The sequence below is a fragment of the Prionailurus bengalensis genome, chromosome E3 (assembly GCF_016509475.1).
Source record: "Prionailurus bengalensis isolate Pbe53 chromosome E3, Fcat_Pben_1.1_paternal_pri, whole genome shotgun sequence".
NCBI classification, from domain to species: domain Eukaryota; kingdom Metazoa; phylum Chordata; class Mammalia; order Carnivora; family Felidae; genus Prionailurus; species Prionailurus bengalensis.
The window spans coordinates 27245633-27272205 of NC_057357.1; the positions used below are offsets into that span (position 1 = coordinate 27245633).

A 26573-nucleotide genomic window follows, 5' to 3' on the forward strand; every position below is an offset into this window, starting at 1 on the left:
GTGCAGCTTAGGAGGATGTTTGCACAGGCAACGAGAGAAAAATAAGTAACAAATGTCTACTTAGAGGTATTTTCCTTCAAGCGTCTGGAGCTTTTGAAGAACTGGGATAGGAGAAATCTACATTTTAGGAATCTAGGCTGCTGTTTATGTAATTTCCACCTTTGAGGGCTTCAGCTCCATCCTCGCTGACTGCGTGCTAGTCATTTCTTTGTCAGGCTCAGTTTTAGTGATTTTCATCCCCCCCCCCCCCCCCGCCAACAAGGGGGTTTAGCTGTGCAACATAGTCAATGCACTGAAGCCCAAATTGGAGATCTCTCTCACTACAGATGACATAGTTCAGAAGGGAAAAGTTACATGAAAACTGTACATTTCTTTCCACAGGCTTAGCAGAAGCTACACCCGGATTCCTGCAGCTGAACGGATGTAACCGGCATTTGGGCTTTTCTATTCAGTTACCTCCTTGTGGTGAGTGAAGAGCTCGGGTGTGTATGGGGGGGTTTATTCCTCATCAACCTTGTGACCGTGGGCAAGGTCCCCGATCTATTAGAATCTCAGTTTTCTCATCTGTGGAAAGATAACCATGACAAAATATATCCTCGGAGGTAGTTTCAGTGGGAGGGTTAAATGAGATACAATTTAGGAGTTCTTGGCATAGTATCTGGAGCATATTTACATTCTATAAATAAGGGCAAAAATTTCTTACCATCAAGACTTTTCTCATGAAAAGGTCTGAAGCTTATACAGCAATCATTGTAGGCAAAGTGGAATTCTATGGGCCCCAGCTTCTCGTCCTCCCACGTCTGAGACTTTGGGAAAGTCATTTCCTCCTCTGAGACTTTGTTTTCTCCCAGTTTGGTGGGGGAGAGAAATTAGGGGGAAGGTTGGAGGCTTTAAAGGCCTAAAGAGATAATAAATAATAACCTATACATAATGTACTATATGTATAATATACACTAAAATAGCTAGCATATTATATATATATATAAAATATACCATAGCATACTGCATATTATATATTACAGTTTATATAATATACACTATAACATATAAGCACTAGTTTATATGATACGTACTCTCTTTATCATATATACTATGTAACATGAATAGCACATATATCATACATGCTATATATTATTTATATGCTATAATATATACTATATATGCTATAATATATACTGTATATAATGTAATATATAATATATATGATATATTACACCATACAACACACACTATAATAGAGATACTACATGCTATATTGAGCATAATATATTATTAGTATAATAAATAATACACCATGTGTTACATAGATTTGTATAATATAGATACTACACTATTATAATATTATATACTATGTAATATATGCACTTTATTTAATAAGGTATGGTATGTAATGTATGCTGTATTTAAGCAACTTTTATCTGTATAATATACCATACCCACTATATATGCTATTTACTATGTAATATGTCATGTACAATATAGTAAAAATGAGTTTCTTGTGAACTGAAAAGCCCCAATTAATAGGAGATGTTATTAATTAGTTCCATCGAGGTGTAAATGACTGATATGGTTTATTTTTTTATTTATAATTTTTTAATGACTGACATGGCTTAAAGTGTGACCCAGACTCAGAACATTTCACATTTCACCACTGACCCCCCACCCCCTCCAGCCCAAATATTTCTCTTGTGTCTTTACTGTTCAGTGAATGGCTCTATCCTCCTCCCAGGGTGCTCACCAAAGAGCCAGGAGTCACCGTTGCTTCCTTTCCCTTCCTCCCACTTGCACACCCTGCCACCCAGTCCTCCGACTGCCTCTGCTCGTTCTGTCTGCTCTACCTCCAGAGTGGGGCCCACATCCACCCACCACTGCCCCAGTTCAGGGCCGCATTGTCACCAGCCTAGACAACTCCAGTAGCCTCTTAGCCATTCTTTCCTGCTCCCTCCCTTGCCTCTTCATGATCTACCCTTCACATGGTAGCCTCACTGGTCCTTCGAGGGAGTAAATCCAATCACGATACCCCTCAGTTGAAAATGCTTGATTGCCTTTTCCATCACGTTTAGGATAAAACCCAAACTCTTTGCCCTGTAGGCCCTAGCTCCTGACATTTGGCTTTGTCTGGTATTACTCCCTTGACCTACTTTGCTCACTCTACTCCTGCACATCGATGACTGTTCAACTCTCAAATATATTGTGATAGATCCCACCTCAGGGCCTTTGCACTTGCTGCTCCCATTACCTAGAATGCCCTTTGCCCAGATATCCACATGGCCCACTCTGTCACTTCACTCAGGACTCTACTCAAATGTCACTTTAACAGGGAAGACTTTCCTGACCACCCTCTAGCATATCATGCCTGTCCCCTCACTGTATACTATCTGGCTCTCTCTCTATAGAATCTACATCTATATAATCTACATCTATATAGCAGCCACATCTACAAAGTGGATATAAAGTATCCCAAAGTGTGTGTGTGTGTGTGTGTGTGTGTGTGTGTGTGTGTATCTAGTACATCTTATATCCTCCACATGAGAGAAAGGCTCCATAACACTCCTGTGTGAGTTTTAAATCTTTTCATGGAAAAGTGTTTGGATAGTGAGAAATTCCACAGCTGCACGTTCTGGAGGATTGCTATGTGCCAGGCATGTGCTGAGAAGCTTATTTCTTTATTTATTTTTCATTCTATCTCATGTGGCCCTCACCATCACAACAATGACTTGATGTCCGTATTATTTCAGGAGGGGAAGTCAGCTCAGAATCAATTTTATTGACATCAGCAATAATAGTAATAAGGGTTATTATATGAGTGAATGGAAGTACAACAGGTGGCCTGTTCTGAAGCTATTCTGTGTTGTATGTGAACACAAAGCATTTGGTTTTCAAGAGCAGATTGAATGGACAGTCAGGCAGTCTGGGGAGGTGAGACATCCAGTTGTTCATTCCTAGAAGAATCCTTAAAGAGGGTCAAACTTGGAGGCACCAGGGTTTATTTTATTAGGGAAGGCGGCCTTTCCTCACCTCCCTATCCACAGATCCACGGCCCGAGGAATCTGAGAAATGGCTCCCTTAGTCCTTAGGCACAATCTGTTTCCATCGGGCGACAAGCATGGCTGGCATACGGGGTCTGTACCTTTCACTGCGTCGGTGATAAACCTTGAGCCAAATCAGAGTTACTGGCCTTGTGTTCTGTCGTCTGGGACCTCCCGACTTCATGTGGTGCACTCACACCCACATGCCCTTTTATTTATGACTTTTATTGAGTCTTCTGTGAAGTCATAAATTGACCAACCCTCCAGCTGGTTCGAGCCCTCATCAGGAAGCTGTCATCAAAGTGAATCACATTCTCAGAGGCTGTTCCTTCCCCAAAGGTTCATTGCAAAGACTGGGATGTTTCCTGCCACTTGCTTGAATATCTGTCAGCTCCTGGCAGCCCAGACTTGCTAAGCCAAGGTTCTTCTTTTTTTTTTTTCCCATTAAACAAAAAAAAAAGTGAAATAAAAGGTGAAGAAGAGGTGTCTGTATTTGGTCAGGGGTTCTCTCATGTCAGTATAACATTCTGGAAAAGCTTCAATTTCTGGAGCAATGTAGTAGGTGAAGTTGACATACTTTTATTTCTGGCCCAGAAATATTCTGAGTAATTCTTGTACCAGGGACTTGGGACAAGGCAGAGATCGACATATTCCTGGGGGGATCTGGGAACCAGCAACTTAAACAGAAAGTGAGATTGGGCCTTGGACTTGGGATGGATCTGAGTGGAAGTGATTTCCCTAAAAGCAAAAGGTGCTGGAGAGTCCATGACAGCTCCTCAGACACCTGTCAGGCCCTGTGTTGAGGGTACCACATGCATTATCTCATCGATCTCTCAACAATCCTCGGTTAAGCCCCCATTTTACAGAAATGGAGACTCACAGAGGTTATAGGACTATTCAACTCACTCTCGGTCACATGGATAGTGGTAGGGCCAGCATTTGAACCCAGGTCTTATCTTAACTTTATAAAAATTCATCCATTTCAATGTACAGCTCAGTGATTTTTAGTAAATTTTACAATGTGTGCAACTATCACTACAATCCAGTTTTAGAAATTTCCATTTGCCCTCCACAAGATCCCTTTGTGCTCATTTGAATGCAATCTGCATTTCCATCTGTAGCTCCAGGCAACCCACTAATCTTCAGTATGTCTCTGTGAATTGACTTTTTTCTGGACATTTTATACAAATGGAATCATATAATATGTGGTCTTTTCATCTGGCTTCTTTTATTTTTTTTATTTTTTTATTTTATTTTATTTAAAAAAAAATTTTTTTTTTCAACGTTTATTTATTTTTGGGACAGAGAGAGACAGAGCATGAATGGGGGAGGGGCAGAGAGAGAGGGAGAGACAGAATCGGAAACAGGCTCCAGGCTCTGAGCCATCAGCCCAGAGCCCGACGCGGGGCTCGAACTCGCCGACCGCGAGATCGTGACCTGGCTGAAGCCGGACGCTTAACCGACTGCGCCACCCAGGCGCCCCTGGCTTCTTTTATTTATCCAGCGGTACGTCCATGTGGTTGCAAGTATTAGTAGCTCATTCATTTTTAACACCGAATAGTATTCTACTGGATGGGTATACCGCATTTGTTTATCTACTTACCAACTGATAGAATTTGGATTATTCCCATTTCCTGGCTGTTATGAATGATTCTGCTATGACCATTCACATGCATGTTTTTGTGTGGCTATATGCCTTCATTTAAAAAAAAAAACATTTTTTTGATGGTTATTTGTGAGAAAGAGAGACAGAGCACAAGAGGGGGAGGGGCAGAGAGAGAGGGAGACACAGATCTGAAGCAGGCTCCAGGCTCTGAGCTGTCAGCACAAAGCCCAATACGGGGCTGGAACCCATGAACTGCCAGATGGTGACCTGAGCTGAAGTCAGATGCTTAACCGATGGTGCCACCCGGGTGCCCCTGCCTTCATTTTTTTAAAGGTAGATTCCTAAGAGTAGCATTGCTGGGTTTAATGGTTTATGTTTAACTTTACAGAAAAACTACCAAGTTGGTTGTTTTTTAATGTTTATTTATTTATTTTTGAGACAGAGGGAGAGAGAGAACTCACACACAAGCAGGGGAGGGGCAGAGAGAGGGAGACACAGAATCCGAAGCAGGCTCCAGGCTCTGAGCTGTCACCACAGAGTCCGATGTGAGACTCAAAACCACAATCTGTGACATCATGACCTGAGCTGAACTCAAACGCCCAACTGACTGAGCCACCCAGGCACCCCCAAGCTATTTTTATTTAAAGTTGTTTTTTTTTTAAAGTTTGGTGTGCCTAGGTGACTCTTGGTTTTGGTTTTGGTTATGATCTTATGGTTTGTGGGATTAAGCCCCACATTGGGCTCTGTGCTGACAGCGTGGAGCCTGCTTTGGATTCTCTCCTCTCTCTTCCCTCTCCCCATTCATGCTCTCTCTCTCTCTCTCTTAAATAAATAAGCATTAAAAAAAGGTCCAACAATTTTTTTTTTTTTTAAACGTAGGCTCCATGCCCAATGTGGGACTTGAACACACACTGGGTCAAAAGTCACACCCTTGTGCCTGGGTGGCTCAGTCATTTAAGGGTCTGACTTCAGCTCAGGTCATGGTTTCACGGGTTCATGAGTTCAAGCCCAGCAGGGGGTTTGCAGCTGTCGCTTCAGATCCTCTGTCCACCCACCCCTCAGTCCCTCCCTCCCTCTCAAAAATAAATAAAAATATTTAAAAAAAAGAGAAAAGAATCACATGCTCCACAGACAGCCAGCCAGGTACCCCCAAACTGTTTTTGAAATCACTGTGTCATTTTACATTGAAATCAGGTCCTGTGATGTTGAAGTTCATGTTCCTAACCACTGTGTTATATACACGCCTCACATTACTCCATGTCATTTATAATCTATTAATTTCAACAACCATTGCTTGATGTCTGTTCTATGCTGGACCTTGTACTAGAAGGTAGGAATAGAGGGGTCAAAGACAGGATTTTTTCCTGCCTTCTGTGGTGTATTGGATTATTAATCACAGTTCTTTTACCATATGACCTTGCGGTACACTAGGCGAGTGGAGTGGATTTCCCTACTCAAGGACTTGAGCTGTTGGGAAAGGCAGTCTCCTGTGTGTGGTCATTTGGCCCCAGCTTGGCCTTATGAGTGGGTCTGAGCCTGGAACGTTTCCTTACTGCGAGAGTCAGGGTTCTCACAGTCTATGCTGGGCTTAGGGCCTTGTGAAGAAAGATCTTTCTCTGTTCCCAGATTGATATGTAGTCTTGTTCTCCTTAAGCACGTGACCAGTGGCTCTCATGCAAGCCCACGGCTTTCTGTATTTCAGACCCCAGTGGGAAGGTTTGAGTTCCTTCCGCTGCAGCATGAAATGGGGGTAAGTGCTGTGTTGGTGTGGAACGGATCCACTGGCCATGGCGGACTGACACATTGCACAGGCCTGGCGCTTGTGCACTAGCTCTCCTTTCTTGCTGCAAGTAAATGCTGGACCATGCTGAGCCTTGTATGCATGCAGTCTGTTTTCAGCAAACCGTGCACCGGCCTCTCCCTTGGGTGCACTTCTCTGCCTTTGAACTTTAGTTGCACTCATGTTTATATTCTATCCTGCAGCACAGTCTGACTACCCAGTGAAATGGTGAAATACTGGTTTTGGCTATGTGACCTGCTGTGGCCAATGGCACTTTAGCAGATATGATGCCAACAGACACCTCAAATGTGCCTGTGTGTTTTGCTCACCTTCTTGCACTCTTATGACCCACCATAGAAAAGCATACCCTGGGTAGCTGCTGTTCCTTTGGCCTGAGGCTCTGAACAAACATATGTGGAGCTGACCTGATTCAGCTCACAGTTTAAAGTTATGTGCAGGTCACCTGTCTCTCCTTTTCCTTGAGAAGGAAAAAGGTATTGGGTCATGTCGATTCCAGGGCTGGCCATTGGGTGGCGCTGTCAACCTAGGACAGCTTGGTTGCTGTGCTGGTTATAAATACCAGCCCTTCTATAATCTACACATAATCTGTACTTCTGGGGCTGGAAATTTGCATGCTATATGTCCTATGCTTCTCTGACAGCTGGCTTCCTTTTGGGGTGCACTGGCTGGAAATCAGAGGGTGGAAAAGGAGGGAAATTTCTGTAGTTGTAGCCACAGGAGAGGTGGATTAGTTCCAGACTCCAACATCCAAGGCAGAGACAGCACTTTTTGTGCAGTGCTAGCCCTGGAGGAGGTGGCCCCCCTTTGAAAACTCCAGAAGAGATTCCTCAGTATCTCCAACACTACACTGGGTGCAGGCTCACAGATCCAACCTGTTTTTATTTTTTCTTCCAAAAAAATTTTTTTTCTTTTACAGTAGGCTCCACACTCAGCATGGAGACCAATGTGGGGCTTGAATGCATGAACCTGAGATCAAGACCTGAGCTGAGATCAAGGGTCAGACACTTAACCAACTGAGCCACCCAGGCACCCAGCATTAACAGCTTCTGATGTCTGATTATCATCCTTCTTCTTTCTGCTTATCAAACCCTCCCTTTCTAATTGTTTTCCCATCCACCCCCAAACCTTTGTAATCAATTCTTTTGTTTGGAACACCTAGAGTGGTTTCTGCTTTGCTGATATTGCTTTCTGAAGCACAATCATAGGAAACCATTGATCTTGAGTTGGGTGGAAGGAGGGGAATGATGAGAAACTGTCCACTTCTGTGTATGAGAAAAACATTGGCCAACCTTAATTCTACAGGCCAAGGAGGGCTTCCAAATTATATTTGTGAATTCTTTTTCTTCTTACTGTTTTATATCATGATGCATTGAACAAAGATAGTCCATGATTGGATACCGCTAATCGATGCTATGCCCTCTCTTGTGACTTTTCTTTCTCGTTTGTCCTGAAGATAGGCTGAAATGAACCAGTGATACACTGAGTTAGTTTAATTGAACATCATTCCTAGAACTCTGCTTCTTTCTCTTCTGCCTTGACCTCCCACAGGAATTTAGTGACTCCAAGAGGCAGGCCAGCTAAGTGCGAAGCTACTCTGCTCACAAAATGGTGATCTTCCTACCTTTAGTTCTCCAGCCTGCCCCAGCTTACCTCTTTCTCAGAATCCATGTGGTCCCTTTTATTGAAGCCCATCAGGGTCCAGTTTTACAGACGATGTCAGGAGGAGTGATTGGGACTAGAGGAAAAGGTACCCAGGCACAGTTGCTAAAACGTCTCCTGACGTCTGCAACAGCCCCCAAGGTCTCTGTTGATTACTTTAAGCAAAGCTCTTCAGTTTCTCTGTGGGGAACTTCTCTCTAAGTGACTACAATCAGGTTAGGCAGGTGACTGAGGAAACAAGGCTGAACAATGGGTTTTCCGTTCAAGTTAGTTCATATCAGCAAGAAGCCCTAAATCTGGGTTTTTTTCAGCCTCACTTGGAGATGAAGGAAAGAGTTTAGTCACCCTGCTGTGGAAAAAATAGGCCATTATTGTCAAAAGAAGGGACCTGTCCTAGATTTGAGAGATGCATGTTGTCCTGGATGGTTTCTAGGTCTCAGTGGGATGGCCTGTTGATATCAGCTCCCCCCTGTACCTAAGAAGGATATGAACGTGAAGGTGAATTCTTTGTGGAGCCAGACACCCGGGATCTGATATCTGAAGCTGTCGGCATCATGTCAGCTTATCTACTTTTCCCAACTCCCCACTAGAGAAATCCTGTTTCCTTTCAAGCGTACGTCACGCTGATTTCATTTCAGTCACACAACCAGCCTGGTCCTTATCACACTGGCTCAGAAGCATCTGTAGAAGGACTCCTTCCTGGAACCAGGCAATCAGCGTTCAAGGGGCAGCTGGACCTCACCAGAGTCATGTGCCTTTGGGAAAGTTGTCCTACCTCTGAGAACCTCAGTTACTCCACCTGCAAGATGGGGGTGGTGCGAAAGTCTGTGCTACTTACCTCGCAGAGTTGTGGTGACTGTCAGAGTGGATGATGTAATGTCAGTGTAGGGAAAAATGTAGTCCTCAGCTGTCTGGGTTTGTGTCCGTTCTCTCACACATCAGAAATTGCGTCAGCACTCAAGATACAGGTGACATCTTATGTACCACTATTCATTTGTAGCTCCTGACCATTTGGTTGATGCTTGGATATCAGCTGGCTTGTTAATGCCCTGACCAAAGTCTCATCCGTTCGTATGACAAAGATCTTCCATGTTCTAAGCTACTGCTTCTCAAACTTTTCATGTACACGAGTCACCAGAGATATTGTTAAAATGCAGATTCTGATTCAGTGGGTCTGAGGGGGAGGGGCAGAGATACTGCATTTCCCACAGACTGCTGGGTGATACCCACACTGCTGGTGTAAAGATCACATTTGGAGTAGCAAGAGTCTGAGAAATGTCTCTCCTTTGCACTCGCTCGATGTGATGCCACACCTGTATTTACCTGTTTCAAGTTCAAATCCACCTTCTACAGTCTTGAATAAGCTAACACCTCAACAGAAATCATACAGAAATTATGGTAACCACAAGTACCCCCGCTGTAGGGAAGAAACAATAATGTCTGCCTAAGGACCGAAACTTGGTAGTGAAGGGTTTGTGGTGCACCATTGGCTGTAAGCTGCCCGGCACTAAGGGAAGCTCTTGTGTGGGTCAGAGCAGAGTTGGCCATTTCCCTTGTCCCTTTATGAGCAAAAGCTTGAGTGCCTGCACATTTTTGCCTTCCTGGATGTTGCCAACCCCCAATACATGTCCGATGAGCTAAAAGGGTTTTGAGTGAGTAGGAAATTAAGCAGTCGGGCCCCCTCCGCCAGTTGGAGTTCTGTCTATTGCTCCAAACCTCAGAAAAACCAATGATACCTTCATCAGAACCTCTTCTCCCCCTCAATGTTTCATTTCTTTCCACATATAGCCAAACTGGCCACCCAACAGTGAACATCCACCCCTCTTGTCCTGTAAGTTCAGATTTATAAGGGCAGGGCAGAGAGATGCCTCAGGCTCTGGCAGTTGGTATTTCCTGTAGCCCTGAAATAACCACTTTTATTCTCATGGCCCATATTGAAATACAAATCTCCCGCTATTCATTTAGAGGACACAAGTGGCACCCATCAATTTTGCACACTTGCACCTGTGCTTCCCCCATCCCCCAGAGCAATGGTCTTCCACAATGACCGAGTCCTTTTGACATGAATAAGTCTAGTGTCAAAGCATGGTGTGGCTCAAAAAACCCATGCACCAAAAGATATGAAATATTTTATTGTGTTTTTACATTATGAAGCACTGGGGAGTGTAAGAATCTTTCTTCCTTTGATCTTTTTTTCGCTTTCCTCTCCTCTTTTCTCCCTCCCTCCCTTCCTTCTTTTCACCTATATCTACCTTTCTGTGTAACATCTATGTGTTGGAGATTAGAAGAATAACCAGAAAGAGAGAAGGGGGAAAAAGGATTCAAATAAGGGAAAATGGAAGGTAAATAGATTTCATAATTTTTGAAGGTTATGAGTGTCAAGATTTCAGGCTTTTCTTTTTTTTTTTTTTCAAAAATTTTTTTAACATTTTATTTATTTTTGAGACAGAGAGAGACAGAGCATGAACGGGGGAGGGGCAGAGAGAGGGGGAGACAGAGAATGGAAGCAGACTCCAGGCTCTGAGCCATCAGCCCAGAGCCCGACGCAGGGCTCAAACTCAGGGACCGCGAGATCGTGACCTGAGCTGAAGTCGGACGCTCAACTGACTGAGCCACCCAGGCGCCCCATGATTTCAGGCTTTTCTTTTGCTCCCCACAAAACAAGCAAGCAGGCAAATGAAGAAACCCTGCAGAGACTGACACAAGATGAACAAAGTTTTAGAAGCTTTTCTTCAGAAAAAAAAGCCATGCTGATTTACAAGCAGAGTATCTGTTGCGAGGATTTGGAAGGAGATGAAAATGTATCACTAGCCATCTAGACGTTTGTCAAAACAACTGAATTCTATGAAGTGGAAAGGATGCACGAAAGAACCAATATTAGGGAAGGAAGTTTGAAATGGGCTCTATTGTGTCAGAATTTTTCTACAAAGACAGGGAAGCTTTCAACTGTGTGGGACAAAGGCTCTCACTAAATGAGAAACCAACAGACCTTGTAGAGGGGTGTTTAATTTCACCTTGAAGGTCACTTGGCTTTGTCAACTCCGGACGTGTGGTCAAACCCGCTTCTGCTCAAACATGTCAGTATTTTTCTTCAGCATCCTCCCTGGGTCCCGGGGCATATGTCTACTTTAGGGATTTAGTGCCCACCTCTTGGATATGGGGAGAGGTGCACAACACCTTGATCTACAGTCCTGCCGTGACTATTTACAGATGGGAGAGGTAATTCCCCTAAAAGAGAAAGGGGTGCTGTTATCAGAAGAATGAGGAATGGATACTCTCATCTGAAAACAACAAATACTTCCTGTACTTGGGAGGTGATACTTGATTCCAATTTTGCATTCAGCCTCTGTTGATGGCACAGGTTCCCAGATGACTCTGGGCCTGACTTCCCATGCCGTGCCTTTGTCCTACTGAAGCATTACATCCCAGTAGCAATGAGTGCTTCTAATGCTCAGATCTTGGTTCCTAAATAGCATTGTCTACAGAAAGTTACCAGAGCTCCTTGGAGAAATGGATGATCGTAGGGTCATGGCAGGAAAGGTGCGAGGTATACCTGAAACATCTTTTGTTCATCAGAAAATATGGAGTGCTAAAAAAAATGATGGAGGCATGTCACAATAATCCAGGAGCCAGCCCAAAGCCAGATCCCACTGGCCAAATCTGGGATAATCTGAGCATCAAAATCACTAATGGTAGTTATGGAGTGTATATAACACATGGGATTAAAGAAGAATCCACGAGTTCATGTTGATATTAAGAAAGAAAAAGATGAGGGAGGGAGAGGGGAAAGTGCTGAAGGACATCAGGTAATGAATGTAGAAGAAATGACGAGTTTACCAACTCACGTTTTGCAACCACCCTGGAAATACTCGATTCAGGCAGGAATCAGCAACCTAGGCAGAAACCATTAGGTGAATTATTCTGGAGAAGAGTGTAATACCAGTCTCAAGATATCTCCCCAAGGATTACTGATTAATTCACAGTAAAGGCACCCTGGGAATGGAGAACTGTGCGGGCACCACCTTAGCTGAGTCATCAAACTTATCATCATGTGCCTCCTGATATGAGCACTGAGCATGTCACAGAAATACCTATGCGGTATTCTTGCCCAAATTATCACCATGAGGAGACAATCCAATAAATCCAAGTTGAGGGGCATTGTGCAAAACAACTGGCCTGGACTTCTCAAAAATATTAACGTCCTAAAAATAAGCAAGCAAACAAACAAACACATTTGAGAGCTGTTCTAGATGAAAGGAGAATAAAAGGGAAAGCACAATGAAATGTGATATGCGAACTTTGATTGGGTCCTGGCCTGCCCCCACCCCCCAAAAAATCCCACTATAAAGGACATTACAGGGACAATTGGGAAAATTTGAATATGGACGGATTATTAGATAATAGTATTACATTGATAGTCGATCTCCAGAGTGTGGTAATTAAGCTATAATTTTATAGCTCAACGTCCTTACTCTTAGGAAATACATGACAAGCTCTGTAGGATTGAACTACCTGCAGTTTACTCTCAAACGGTTCAGCACTATATATATATATATATATATATATATATATATATATATGGCAAAATGTTAACAACTCATCACATCTAAATTTTGGATGTATGTTTTCTTCTTGTTGGACCTTTCTTACAACTCTATCATAGATATGAAGCTTTTTTAAAAAAAAAGGTATTTTTAAAAATATTTATTTTGAGAGAGAGGGAGAGACAGAGCATGAGCAGGGGAGGGGCAGAGAAAGAAGGAGACAGAGAATCCGAAGAAGGCTCCATGCTCTGAGCTGTTAGCACAGAGCCCAAAATGGGGTTCAGACCCACAAACGGTGAGATCATAACCTGAGTCCAAGTCAGACGCTTAACTGACTGAGCCATCCAGGTGCCCTCATAAATGTGAAGTTTTTAAATGTTAAAAGTTGGGTAAGAATGCATCTGTGGGGTCCCAGTCTTGGCAAGGATGTTGGGTTCACTCTCAGCCTTCTGGGCCCTCCTCTTTGTCTGCACAGCACAACACTGGTGACAGTTGCTTTTTCAGATTTTCACAGTAAAAGGTGTTGGCATCCTCGGCCATTGACCAAACCGTGTTCCAAGGATGTATTTCCAAGTCCAGCTGGAGAGAGAAATGGACATATCGGGAAGATGGGTCTTGAAATGGCTGGCAGTAAATTTATGGGCTTGTGCCCTAAGGGCTGTCTTCAGGGCTTGCCAAGTGAGCTCTCTGAATAGTGAAGATTAGTCCCAGAATTGCAAGTCAATTTATGTCAGTTAAGTGGGGACCCCAGAAACCTCAAAAGAAAAAACTGACAGATTTGACCATATACCAATTAAAATTTCTGAGGCATTAGGCAGGGTGAACTCTAAATAATGAGAACTCATGGCAGAGTTACTATCCCTAATACTCATAGTTACTGCCAGCTGATTTAAAACAAAAACACCCCAATAGGAAATTAGGCAAAAGGAGGTAAACAGGCAAGTCACAATGCAGGATGTGCAAATGACCAATAAAAATCTGAAGCTATATGCAACTTTCCTGTGTTTAAAGATTTTTCATTTGACTTTTAAATGAAATACAATTATATATTCATCAGATTGGAAAAAGTTATTAAAACGGTTGATGTTATCTACAGTGGGAAAGAAAATAATGTTTTATATACTGCTGGTGTGACAGTAAATCACAACATTTTTAGGGAAGGCATTTTCTGTTAAAATTTTAATTTTTTTTAATGTTTATTTATTTTGGAGACAGAGCGAGACAGAGCATGAACAGGGGAGGGTCAGAGAGAGGGACACACAGAATCTGAAACAGGCTCCAGGCTCTGAGCTGTCAGCACAGAGCCCAACACGGGGCTCGAACTCCTGGACCGCGAGATCATGACCTGAGCCGAAGTCAGATGCTTAACCGACTGAGCCACCCAGGCACCCCTCTGTTAAAATTTTAAAAAGAGCACATGCTTTGATACAGAAGTTACACTTTGAGGAATCCATACTATAAGGAACAAAGGCATCGGTAGCTAAGGATATGTGTTAGTAGCTAAGGATATGTTGTATATGAGTTCTCCTAATAGCTCTAGAAGGCAACAATAGGACCAACCTGAATTGGAGACCACCTGAATGTCTATTAACAGAGGAATGGTTGATGAATGAATGGCTCATTCATTTACTTGCTGTATATATTTTAAGCATCTACTATATGCTAGCCATAATTCTAGATACTGGGGATAGGGCAGTGAATAATACAGATTTTGTCCCTTTATCATGAAGCTTAGTGTGTGTGTGTGTGTGTGTGTGTGTGTGTAGCAAGGGAAAGACAATAAATAAGAGAAAAAATAAGGAAGATAATCTCAAATAGTGATACATGTTACAAACAAAATAAAAGGAGGATAATGAGTTAGAGAGTGGCTGGATGGGGGTCACATTTGAATAAGGTGGTCACGGATGCCTCTCTGAGGAGGTGATATTTGAACAGAGACCTGAATGATGGCAGGGAGCCAGGTCTGGAACATCTTGATGAAAAGTGTGCCAGGCAGAGGGAATAGTAAATATAAGTGGGCAGGAATAAGTGATCAAGGAGTAAAAAAGACCAGTGTGCCTGGAGCCTCGTGGGAGAGGAGGAGAGTGATATGATGTGAGATAAGAGAAGGTGGGGCGATCACATAGGGCTTTGAGGCCATGAAAGGAGTTTCATTTTCATTTTAGTACATGTAATAGGAGTTCAGATTTTAACACACAACACTCAAAATTATGTTCCTGTATCTGTATAACTATTTTACCTTTATCTACCCATCTATATCTCTATGTATCTGTATCCGTCTATACCTGTAGCCATGGCTATAGCTATATCCACTTTACTGTCTAATGCTACTTAAATTCACTTATTGGAAAAGTTGTGTTTTTGCAACAACTTGGCTATATATATTTTTTTAAAGTTTATTTATTTATTTTGAGAGAGAGACAGAGAGAGTGAGTGGGGGAGGCGCAGAGAGAGAGAGGGAGAGAGAAAATTCCAAGCAGGCTCCGCACTCTCGGTGCAGAGCCTGATGCGGGGCTCAAAGTCACAAACTGTGAGATCATGACCTGAGCCGAAACCAAGAGTTGAACGCTTAACCACCTGAGCCACCTAGGTGCCCCTACATTTACTTTTTAACTTGCAAGTTTTATGAAACCTAAAAATGCATCAAGTATTTCCAATGAAAATTTAACATCTGAATTGAGATGTGTTGCCTACTGGGTTAAGAAAAAAATGAATATAAAATATCTCAATAATAATTATAAAATATTGATTACATGTTAAAATGATAATTAAAATAATTAATAATAATAATTAAAAATATACTTAACTTCTTATGTATCTTTTTAGAATAACAGCTTAATTGATATATAATTCATACATAATTCACCATTTGGAGTGTACAATCTGATTTTTAGTATATTCACAGTTGTGTAACCATCACTACAATCAATTCTAGAACAGTTCCATCCCTAAAATGAAACCCCCAAGCCCATTAATAATCGCTCATCGTTGTCCCCAACCCTCCTGGCCCTAGGAGACCACTAACCCACTTTCTATCTTTATGGATTGGTCTTTTCTGGATATGTCATATAAATGGCATCATATAATATGTAGTCTTGTGTGTGGTTTCTTTCACTTAACATAATGTTTTCAAGGTTCATCTGCATTGTAGCATGGATCAGTACTCCATTCCTTTTTGTTGTGGAGTAATATTCTATTATGTACTACAGTTTGTTGATGGACATTTGGTTTGTTTTCACTTTTTGGCTCTAGTGAATGATGCTGATAGAACATTTGTATACATGTTTTGTGTGGACCATGATTTGATTTCTCCTGGGTATACATGGAGGAGCGGAATTGCTGGGTTGCTTTTTTTTTTTTTTTTTTTACTTTATTGGTTGCAAGACAATTTAAAATTACAATTGTGGCTTGCATTATTTCTTTTGCACAGTGCTGGTCTAACCACATCAGATTTCCTCAGGAGACCCCATTCTGCTGAGTAAAGGGAAAATATTTAAATTTGCCAATTAGAAGTATCTGTCTCTTCCAGTTTCAAAAAGTTTTTTTTTTTTTTGTACGTAAAACAATCTTTTTCAGGTAAATATTCAGCTGGTTTAAAAATCCATTTCCCTTTTGGGACCATTTCTCTTTCTTGTCCTACCTGCTTCCAAAGATGGTATTCCAGAGAGAGCTTGGGGAGAGGCCAGTGTTCCCACTTTCTCCTTGGAGTCTTCATTAGTGCTGGGAAGTATGGTTGATTTGGTCTTGGCCCTATGATCTGGCAGGCTTGTCCATGAGGAGTGGTGGAAGAAGCCTCCAGGAGGAGAAGTGTCCGGCCTCTGCTTAACTCAGTGTGTCTCTCGCCATTTACCCTTAGCTCTGGTGCCTCCATGTTGACTCAGGGACAAGTCACGAGGTTTCTCCAGCCAACTCCCTGCCTACATGCCTCCCTTAGACCTTTCCAAACTCATGCAACTCTAACACCATGCTAAAATGGAAAACTGTTCTAGGAGATGAGAATGTTCTCAAAATAATACACCTGAGAGGTCAGAACCAAGTCTTCCTGTGCTGGTGATTCCCCAGAATTATCTGGACATTTCCATCTCTTCTTCCTTTCCATTCCAAGGAAGAAGCCAGGTGATTTCACTGGATTTGGCAAGATTCTTGGAGACCTGGATTTTAAAAATTATAAATAATGTGTTTTTAGTTATCCAGGTATATACATTGTTGCATATGTAATAAGCATAATCAGCAAACTGTACACTTAATATGGATGCATTTTATTCTATACAAATTGTGTCTTACTAAAATTGAGTTAAGGAGAGAACAAGTCAGATTTATATACGTTACACTAGGAAGATATTTATGATACAGCATTGCAATATATTTTATTTATTTATTTTTAATGTTTATTTTTGAGTGAGAAAGAGACAGAGAGTGAGTGGGGGAGGGGCAGAGAGAGAAACACAGAATCCGAAGCAGGCTCCAGGCTCTAAGCCGTCAGCACAGAGCCTGATGCGGGACTTGAACCCATAAACCGTCAGATCATGAACTGAGCTGAAGTCTGATGCTTAACTGACTGAGCCACACAGGCACCCTGATTTTTGCATGAACAGAGCGAGTTGCAGAGCAGTGAGTAAAGATACCATTTTTGTGAGGCTCCTGGGTGGCTCAGTTGGTTCAGTTGGATCATGGCTCAGGTCATGATCTCACAGTTCGTGGCTTCAAGCCCCACATCAGGCTCTATGCTGACAGCTCAGAGCCTGGAGCCTGCTTAGGATTGTGTCTCCTTCTCTCTCTGCCCTTCCCCCACTCATGCTCTGTCTGTCTCTCTCTCAAAAACAATAAGTAAACATTAAAAAATATTTAAAGTAAAAAAAAGATAACATTTTTGTAGTTAAAAAAAGGGGGAAAGCCACATATACTTTTTGTATTTCTAATATAAACACAGAAAGATTGTGGAAAATAACACAATCTGCTTCCTCAGGAAGGGATTGGCTGGAGGGCGGAGGTGGGAGAAGGGTATTATGTTTTTCTTTGTGCTTTTCTCTACTGTTTGACTAGTCCTAACGAGCATACCGGATAAATGTTATTTTTTGATTAAAAAACACAATGGAGAGAAAATAATAACCATGATGATAGCAACAACAAGAAAAGACTCCAGTTAACCTTGATAATTGTTGCTTGGTTCTAGACAAAGTTACCACAGGGTGTTTCATTGGAAAAAATCCTGTCCAAATTTTTATTCTGCTTTGAAATCTTTGTGTTTTGACTAGTTACTTCTGGTGTGTCCTCTCATTGCACCTTGAACACTCGTTTTGTAATAGCCTTTATCCAGCTGTCTGTTTTTAAAGGAAACTTCAGCCTTTATCTGGATTTCCCGAGTTTTTCCACTAATGTCCAGGATCCCATGCAGGATGCCACATTGCATTTCTTTTATTTTTTCCCCAGATGTATTGAGATAACATCGATATATAATATTATAAAAGTTTAAGGTATACAACGAATGACTTGAAATGCATATATATTGTGAAATGTTTACCACAATAATGTTAGTTGATAGCTCCCTCACCTCACGTAATTACCAGGCAAGAACATTAAAACCCTACTCTGAAATTTCAATTACACAATACAGTATTGTCAACTATAGTAAGTTAGATCCCTAGAACTCATGCCTCTTATAACAGAAAGTTTAGGTCCATAGGGGCGCCTGGGTGGCTCAGTGGGTTAAGTGTCCAACTTCAGCCCAGGTCATGATCTCACGGATTGTGGGATCGAGTCCCATGTTGGGCTCTGTGCTGACAGCTCAGAGCCTGGAGCCTGCTTTGGATTCTGTGTCTCCCTCTCTCTCTGCCCCTCCCCTGCTTGCACTCTGTCTCTCTCTCTCTCTCTCAAAAATAAAACATTAAAAAAAATTTATTTTATTTATTTTTATTTATTTATTTATTTATTTTTATTTTTATTTTTTATTTTTATTTTTTTTTTTTAAACGTTTATTTACTTTTGAGACAGAGAGAGACAGAGGATGAATGGGGGAGGGTCAGAGAGAGAGAGGGAGACACAGAATCTGAAACAGGCTCCGGGCTCTGAGCTGTCAGCACAGAGCCCGACGCGGGGCTCGAACTCACGAGCCGTGAGATCATGACCTGAGCCGAAGTCGGACGCTTAACCGACTGAGCCACCCAGGCGCCCCTATTTATTTATTTTTAAATGTTTATCTTTATTTTTGAGACAGAGAGAAACAGAGCATGAGCAGGGGAGGGGCAGAGAGAGAGGAAGACACAGACTCCAAAGCAGGCTCCAGGCTCTGAGCTGTCAGCACAGAGCCGGATGTGGGGCTCAAACTTGTCAACTTCGAGATCATGACCTGAGCTGAAGTTGGATGCTTAACCGACTGAGCCACCCAGGCACCCCCAATTTTTTTTTTAAAGAAAGTTTATGTCCTTTGACCAACATCTCCCCCTCTCCCTCCTTCCCCGGCTCCTGGCAACCACCATTCTACTCTCTGTTTTTATTAGTTCAATGTTTTTATATCCCATGTGTGAGATCATACAGTATTTGTCTTTGTCTGACTTATTTTACCTAGCCACTCATGCTCAAGTTCCATCCATGCTGTCACAAATGGTAGGATTTCCTCCTTTTTAGTGGCTGAATAATATTCCACACTATGTAGGTACCATATTTTCTATGTCCATTCATCCACTGATGGACACTGAGGTTATTCCCACCACATTGCATTTAGTCCTCATACATCCTTAGTTTCCTCCAGACTGTGACAGTGTCTCATTCTTTCCTTAGTTTTTAATGAACTTGATGGTTTTGAGGAGGACTGATTAGGTATTTTGTCAATGTGTCTCACTTTGGGTTTATGTGAACCTTACCTCACACGTTTTAGACTAAGTAATGGATTTATGGGAAGAACAGCCCAGAGGTATATGTCACCAATATGATTTATCAAGAGCGATCCTTCTCTTTATCATGTAGTTAGGGTGGAGCCTCCCAGGTTCTGCACTGCATGGTTACCATGCTCTCTTCATACTCAAGCTGTTCTCCATGATTGTTAGAAGCCAGTTGCTAAGTCCAGCCACACTCCAGGGAGTGAAATTGGAGGTTGGGAGGGTGGGGATCTATAGATATTAGTTGGAATTCTTCTGTACAGAAGATTTGAACCTTTTCCCTCCGTGTGTTAATTTATTCAGCCATTTGTTTACACAAGCATGGACTCCTATATATTTATTTGGTACTTTGGGTTATAATCCAATCCTGCATTATTTATTTTGTCGCTCACATTGTTCCAGCTTTGGCCACCGGGGGGCTCTTAAGGATGGGCTTCCCTTGAGCTGCCCCCTCCTTTGTGTGAGTACTTCCTTACTTTTTGTCGCTATTAAGATGCTCCAGGCTCATCTTGTATTTTCCCCACCCAGCCTCAGAATCAGCCATTTCTCTGAGGAGCCCTGGTTCCTTGTATAGGAAAATAGTATTAAGAAACAAAGACCTGCTTGGCGCCTGGGTGGCTCAGTCGGTTGAGCATCCATCTTTGGCTCAGTCCACGGTCTCATGGTTTGTGGGTTTGAGCCCCTTGTTGGGCTCTGTGCTGACAGCTCAGAGCCTGGAGCTTGCTTCAGATTCTGTCTCTCTCTCTCTCTCTCAAAAATAAATAAACATTAAAAAATTAACAAAGAAAAAAACAGAATAAAGAGAATAATAAGACCGGTAGCTAGATGACAGACTTTATTTTTAGTGCTTTACTTGCCCATCCATTCTCCCCATTAGGCTCTAAGCCTCCCATTGGGTGGCAGTTTTGCTGACTTTCTCACCATATTATCTCCTATATCTAAAGTCTGTTATTTGTTGAATGAATGAAGTTTATCAGAATACATCTTCACTTTCTCTTTCATTCTTTCTCTATTGTCACTAAACTTACTTCCCTGTAATGCTGTCATACAGCTAGATCAAGAAAACATGTAATGTCTTAACTTTCTGTCACCAATTGACTGATATCCCATAGAATAAAGACATGTGTATGTAATGCATTCATTGAGTATGGACCACCACACCTGCATTTTGCCAGCAGTCACCCAAAGTCGATGCATATTTGCAATTCAAGGTCACTTCTTTTTATTCCTGGCCAGGGATTTGAAGAGGAAAGATACATTGTTTCTCTCTTTTGCAGCTCTTTTCTTTCCACTCATTTCCATATGTCAAAATTGGACTGGTGCCTCACATTGCCTTTCTGTCTCACTGTCTAAACCAAACTGTCTCTGAGTCCCCAGAGTGCCGCATTTATATTCACGCCGTGCTATTTGCATTTTATTAGTTGTACTTACTCATATATGTCATGATGCTCCTAGAAGACTGTAAGTTGATTGCAGGCAGGGTCCATATCAGATTCAACTTCTTGCCTACAAACAACAACAAGGAATCAGCTATTCAGAGGGAATTGGAAATTTTAAAAATCAATGCAATTTTTAACCTGTGTTATCTATCATACTGTCTAATTGCTAAACTCCAGGAGGAAAAAACAAAAGCAAATAAATTAGTTGATTAAAAGGAATGGGAAACTATAAAAATTAAATTCTAGCTATAAAATTACAAGTGATCTCTATGCGGAAGGTAGCTAAAAACAAATCTAACATTACAATGAAATTCCTTTCTCATTCTTAACCCCTCAGATTTTGTCAATAATAGTCAATAGCGTCTGGCACTGAAGAGGGTATGGTAAAAAAGTTTATATATATATATATGTATATGTGTGTGTGTGTGTGTGTGTGTGTGTGTGTATACTTATACACACACACACACACACACACACACAGTCTGACTAGAGTTAGAAAAGATAGACGTGTAAGAAAATTTATGACACTGTTGTTTGTAACAAGGAAAAATAAAACAAATTGGAAGTAACCTGAATGTCCATCAACAGCAAATGACTGGATAAAGTTTGGTATATCTATACTATGGAATGTTGTACAGCTGTTAAAAACAGATGAGATCTTAGCTGTTTTCCTGGAGAGATGTCCATGGTGTGCTGTAAAGTGAGAAAAGGAAGTTATAGAGTGATGAGGAGCAGAGCTCTTGCATGAACAGCACCCACTGTGGGCCAGGATGGACAAGGAGACAAGTGCAGGAAGGGACCAGCCAGCTGGCTGGGGGCAGAGGTTCCAGTTGCCCCACGGGGAGGCCAGGTAACCTCTCATGCAGGAAAGGACACACTCACCTTGTATCTCAGCTTATTCGAGCTGCTAAAAGAGAATGCCATAGACTGGGTAGCTTGTAAACAATAGAAATTTATTTCTCAAAGTTCTGGAGTCTGGGATGTGTAAGATCAAAGTGCCGGCAGATTTGGGGTCTGGTGAGCCTTCTTCCTGATTCATAGGTTGTAGTCCTCTTGTGTGTCCTCCCATGGTAGAATAGGGAAGGGAGCTCTCTGGGGTCTCTTTTATAAGGGCGCTAATCCTGTTTATGAGGGCTCCACCTTCATTTCATCATCACTTTCCAAAGGCCCCACTTCCAAATACCATCACCTTTGGAAGTTATGATTTCAACATATGAATTTGGGTGGGGACGTAATCATTCAGCCTAGTGCACCTTGCAGTGGCCATGATCCATTAGTCTCATCAGTCCCCATATGAAGGTAACATTTATATCTGGTGTTTCAGAGGTCTTGGGTGTTATTTCGGGGATTTCCCGGTGGGTTGCTGATGTCATCATGACATCTGGAATTTAGATGAGGGAGAACCAATTTATGTTGATTAACTTTTTGTTTGTGGTATTTGAAAATTCTGAGCTTTATCTTTTAGAGAGGGGGGATTAAAAGGACGAGCATCAGCCTTCCCATTTTTACTTAATGAGAAAGTGTTTTTAGAGCATTTAAAGGCCATTTATATCCATTCAAATGGACAACACATGTCAGAAAAGGTGCTCACACCCACCAGTGTCATTATGTAAATGTAAATGTACATTAAAGTAACAATTAAAGTTACTTTAATGTAAATTAAAGTAACAATAAGATGAATCTGGGGGGGGGAACATGGATAAGATTTCTTATATCTACTACCGATGGGGATGCAGGGAAAGGATTCCTGTCTTATATCTTTGGCAAAGACAAGAATTCCTTCAGCTGTCTTGGCCACGTTTGTTCCAATTAAAATATGCGATTATTTAAAATCGTTATATAACATTTGATACACATAAAATAATATAGGTAATAACGCATGCAAATTATTTAAACAAAAAAGATAAAACAAGCATTTGTGAGCCCAAGAATTGGATCAGATCATCACCAATACCACCAAAGCTCCCTGCAAGTCCCCCCTCCCCCCCCCCCCCCACATAACCACAATCTTATCCTCTTGCTTTGTTCTATTAAAAGCAGTTAAAAAGAAATATAGATATTCTTTGATCCAGCAGTCTCTCTCTTGGGACTTCATCTCATAGAAATAAAAAGCCCTAGTGCATGAGGACATTTGTAGAGAGGATATTTATTGCAGCATTGTTTGTAGTTGGAAAAGAGGGGACACATGCGAATGCTCATTAATGATTGAATAAATTACAGGACATCCACACCATAGAATTTTGTGCAGCCATTAAAAAACGATGAATTAGAGTAATACCAGATGCCTTGGAGGGATTTCCATGGCACATTGTACAAAGAGAAAACAGGAACCAGGAAAGTGTGTATGAAATAACAAATGCCTGTGGATTATACAGAGTGTGTAAATACACATATTTGTGTGCGACTCTGAATATAGAGACAAATTTGGAAGAATGTGCCAGGTTGTCAAAAGGGATTACCAGCGAGAGGGAGAGTGGACTGGGGAGGCGAACAAAAGGGAAAGAAAAAAGAAAAACTTCTATGGGCCTCAGTTGCTTCATCAGAGAAAAGGGATAAAAATTCTCATCTTCTTTTTGTTCCATGGTTTATGTGAGGGCTTTGTGGGGTGACACAAATCTGGGATGAACATGGGAAAATGCTTAAGGCTCTACCTAAATGTGTGATGGTGGGATTTATTATAAGGTGCAGATGAGGGGCGCCTGGGTGGCTCAGTCGTTTGAGCATCTGACTCTTGATTTTGGCTCAGGTCATGATCTCACAGTTTGTGAGATTGAGCCCTGTGGGGGGTTCTGTGCTGAAAGCATGAAGCCTGCTCAGGAGTCTCTCTCTACCTCTCTCTCTCTCTGCCCCTCCCCTGTTTCTCTCTTTCTCCAAATAAATAAATAAATAGAAACTTTAAAAAATGCAGATGATATTTACAATGGTGATGTGATTTTGAGCAAATAATTTTCTTGTTCGAGGCCTGATATGGTTTCATCTATCAGTCAGGGGTAATAACAACTAACCTAATTAATTGCTGGTGTCCTTCCAGGTGAACTATTAACATCATGCTGCCTGGATGCCTCTACCTGTGTATATTCGTGAATTCACAGTCATCAACCATGATCAAGTTCAGAGAATGTTTGCTAAATCATTCCCCTCTTTTGCATTTCACTCACACCACCTTTAATTTTTTTTTTTTGACATTTATTTATTTTTGAGAGACAGACAGAGCACAAGTCGGTGGAGGGGGGGGGTGGGCAGAGAGAGAATGAGACACAGAATCCAAAGCAGGTTCCAGGCTCTGAGCTGTCAGTACAGAGCCTGATGTGGGGCTCGAACTCACAAACCGTGAGATCATGACCCAAGCCAAAGTCGGTTGCCCAACCAACTGAGCCATTTAGGCGCCCCACTCACACCATCTTTAAAACAATGCGCTGGGGTCTACCAACATTGGAGATGTATACTCTCTCAGGGCCACACCACCTTGGATTCTTTTATTTTTTATGTTTTTATTTATTTTTGAGACAGAGAGAGACAGAGCATGAGCAAGGGAGGAGCAGAGAGAGAGAGGGAGACACAGAATCCGAAACAGGCTCCAGGCTCTGAGCTGTCAGCCCAGAGCCCGACACAGGGCTCAAACTCATGGACTGTGAGATCATGACCTGAGCTGAAGTCAAACGCTTAACCTACTGAGCCACCCAGGTGCCCCGGCTTTTTTTGATCATAATGAAATGGAGATCCCCAGGCTGCATGGACTATATGCACTGTATTTGTTTGCTGGGGCTGCTATAACAAACTACTACAAACTGGTGGCCTAAAAACAATAGAAACTCATTCTCTCCTAGCTCTGGAGGCCAGAAGTCCAAAGTCAAGGTATTGGCAGGGCCATGCTCCCTCTGAAGGCTTTAGGTGAGGATCCTTTCTCTTCTTAGCTTGTGGTGGTTGCTGGCAGCCCTTGACTTGGATGCATCACTTCAGTCTCTACCTCCACTGTCACATGGCTTTGTTTTCCCTCTGTGTCTCTGTGTCCAAATCTCCTACAAGGACACCAGCCATTGGATTTAGGTCCCACCATCCTCCATAATGACTTCATCTTAATTTAACCAATTACATGTGCAAAGACCCTAGTTCCAAACAGGGTCATGTTGTCCATTTCTGGGAGGAGATGAATTTGGGGGGACACTATTCAACCCAGTACAGACACAAGATGGGGTTTTACTCTCTCTTTATCCCCTGCTTCCTGTCTTCTGCCTGAAGGTGAGGTTCTCATGGAGTCCTAGAGATGGCATTGCCCCCTCTGAGATAAATCTCAGTGGGTTTTACCGGAGATCTGTAGCTGAGTCCCTTGAGCATGACCAATTGTGTGGGGTGGGGTGGAATGTTCTGGAAACTTTTATTCTTGCCCTTGGTCAGAAATTATGGACCTTTGGCAACCTCCAGTCACCCTTTATGTTGACCTTATTTGGTACTCTGATGAGCAAGATTTTCCTTAATGTTTACAGAAATGTGAAAGACAAACAGGCATGAATTCCAAAACTATAAGAGACTTTGGGCGCAAAGAACCTTTAGGCACAGCACAGTTATTAAGCAAATTCAAATTTTCAGCCAGTGACCTGCAGACAGTGCACATTCTTCGCTCACCATTTGTTTCATGGAAGTGGCTTAAATACCACAATGGTCTGGCCCAGAACCAGTGTCTGTGGGTCTCGTTTCCTTCCCACCAGATGGAGGACAGTTACCTGTTAAGACCTTTGGAGATACGCTCAAGGCTCTTCTCTAAGAAAGTGAGGCTTCACAATGAAAAACTCAAGGAAAGGTCTTTAAAATTGTGCCAAACTCCCGCGTCAGGCTCTGGGCTGATGGCTCAGAGCCTGGAGCCTGTTTCCGATTCTGTGTCTCCCTCTCTCTCTGCCCCTCCCCCGTTCATGCTCTGTCTCTCTCTGTCCCAAAAATAAATAAACGTTGAAAAAAAAATTAAAAAAAAAAAAGAAAAAAAAAGGGGCGCCTGGGTGGTGCAGTTGGTTAAGCGTCCGACTTCAGCCAGGTCACGATCTCACGGTCCGTGGGTTCGAGCCCCGCGTCAGGCTCTGGGCTGATGGCTCAGAGCCTGGAGCCTGTTTCTGATTCTGTGTCTCCCTGTCTCTCTACCCCTCCCCCGTTCATGCTCTGTCTCTCTCTGTCCCAAAAATAAATAAACGTTGAAAAAAAAATTAAAAAAAAATAAAATTGTGCCAAACATATCAATAATTATGACAGAACTATTTAAAAAAAATTTTTGTGGTAGAGTGTACATAACATAAAACTTAACACTTGAACCATTCCAAAGTATATAATCCTATGACATTTAGTACATTCACGATGTCATGCAACAATCACCTCTATCTTGTTCCAGAATGTTCTCATCACCCCAAAGAAAACCTAGTGCCTTATTAAGCAGTCCTTCCCTATTTTCCTCTTCCCCAACTCTTGGCAACTACTAATATTCTCTGTGTATCTATGGATTTGTTTATTCTGGACATTTTGTATAAACGGAATTGAACATGTGACATTTTGTGTCTGGCTTCTTTCTCCTTAGCATGTTTTCAAGGTTCATCCACATTGTAGTATGTAACAGCATATCATTCCTTTTTATGGCTGA

At 42.0% G+C, this 26573-nt stretch overlaps 1 long non-coding RNA gene across 1 annotated transcript in view; it reads left to right on the forward strand.

Moving 5' to 3' along the window:
* Positions 1 to 375: 375 nt before the first annotated feature.
* Positions 376 to 26573, forward strand: part of LOC122471623 — a 231287-nt gene continuing 205089 nt past the window's right edge. Inside the window, exon 1 of the long non-coding RNA XR_006294221.1 lies at positions 376 to 465. This is a non-coding gene — a long non-coding RNA (uncharacterized LOC122471623). The remainder of the gene's footprint in view (positions 466 to 26573) is intronic.